This window comes from Microtus ochrogaster, chromosome 2, assembly GCF_000317375.1.
Source record: "Microtus ochrogaster isolate Prairie Vole_2 chromosome 2, MicOch1.0, whole genome shotgun sequence".
In the NCBI taxonomy this organism is placed as follows: Eukaryota; Metazoa; Chordata; class Mammalia; order Rodentia; family Cricetidae; genus Microtus; species Microtus ochrogaster.
In genome coordinates, this window is record NC_022010.1 from 56,272,593 (window position 1) to 56,273,993 (window position 1,401).

Genomic DNA, 1,401 nt, shown 5'->3' on the forward strand with positions numbered 1-1,401 from the left:
GTGGTCTACAGAGTGAATTTCAGGACAGTCAAAGATATACAGAGAAACCCTGTCTCAAAAAAACCAAAAAGGAAAAATAAAAGTAAAAGAAACAGAAAAAAAGCCATGTAAAGATGGAAAATACACAGAGAGTCTGGGTACTGTATGTTATTGTGCTTGTGTTTTCTTTGAATGTTTTGACTACAGAGAGACATTTGGTTCTGGGGCTACTAAACTAAACCAACATATATATTTTAAAGGTTTCTTGTTTTCAAAATTTGAGTCTTTGGAAAAGACATTCTGTTTTTGTTTCCACAGAAGACGAGCCTGTAGGTTCCTTCTAGGATAAAGTGGTTTGATGAAACAATACCCCCTGAAAGGTTTCTATGAGCCCTCCAAATACATTGCCCAGTGAACAGCAGGAAGCAGTTTGGAGAAAATTATGCCCAAATTCCCAAAATGATTGTTTATAAATGTTTATTTTTATTTTAAAAGGGTTGGTTATAAATAGTTAATGGTCACAGTCAATTTCTAAAAAGAAAAAGAAAATAAATAATGAGGATAAGATATATAAATAAATGTTCTACATTAATATGGATTTATACTAATATGGATTTGGGTCTATTGATTCAAATTTAAGGATGATTTTAATTACACTGTGATGTGGGATTGCCCTCTGTATGCTGTGAATACCATTGGTTTATGAAGCTGTCTTGGGCCTGTGCAGGGCAAAATAGGGGTAGGTGGGGAAAACTGAACTGAATTCTGGGAGAAAAAAAGCAGAAAAAGCAGAGTCAGGGAAGTTGCCATATAGCCATTGCTGGGGACAGATGAGCTGGAACCTTGCTGATAAGCAAGAGCCATATGGTGATACACAGCTTAATATGAATGGGTTTAAATAAGATATAAGAGCTAGTCAATAAGATTTAATTAACACAGTTTCTGTGTGATTATTTCGGCAGTCTGGGCAGCCAGGAACATACAAGTGGCCTCTCACAATAACACTATATATATATTCTTGTTTAAGGTATTATGTTTATACAGTTCATCTAAAAATGTAATGTATAATTAAGAAATAGTCATCTACAATAATCAAACTTTTACTCATGTTAGTTAGGTTTTCTAGATATGGAGAGACATTTCAGTTAGATAGATAATCATCAACACTTCAAAGACCTACAGAATTTGACATTTAAAAGGTTTTAAGAGCTTAGACTTTTCTCAACAGTGAAACATGTCTACTTCTGGCAGCATCAATTGCTTCAGAGAGGTTGATGAGCACTGCAGGACACAGAAAAAAGCAACTGATGAACTTTGCCAGTATAGTGCAGGGTGAGATGTGCTAAAGAAAGCCAGCAGCTGGGAAACATTCCACTGGATGGCCAGAAAAACTTAGGGAATTAGAGGGGGGGCTGTACTCAG

At 35.6% G+C, this 1,401-nt stretch overlaps 1 protein-coding gene across 1 annotated transcript in view; it reads right to left on the bottom strand.

Annotated features, from left to right (window-relative positions):
* Positions 1-1,401, bottom strand: part of LOC101993376 (OX-2 membrane glycoprotein-like) — a 61,327-nt gene that overhangs the window by 1,077 nt on the left and 58,849 nt on the right. The window lies entirely within an intron of this gene.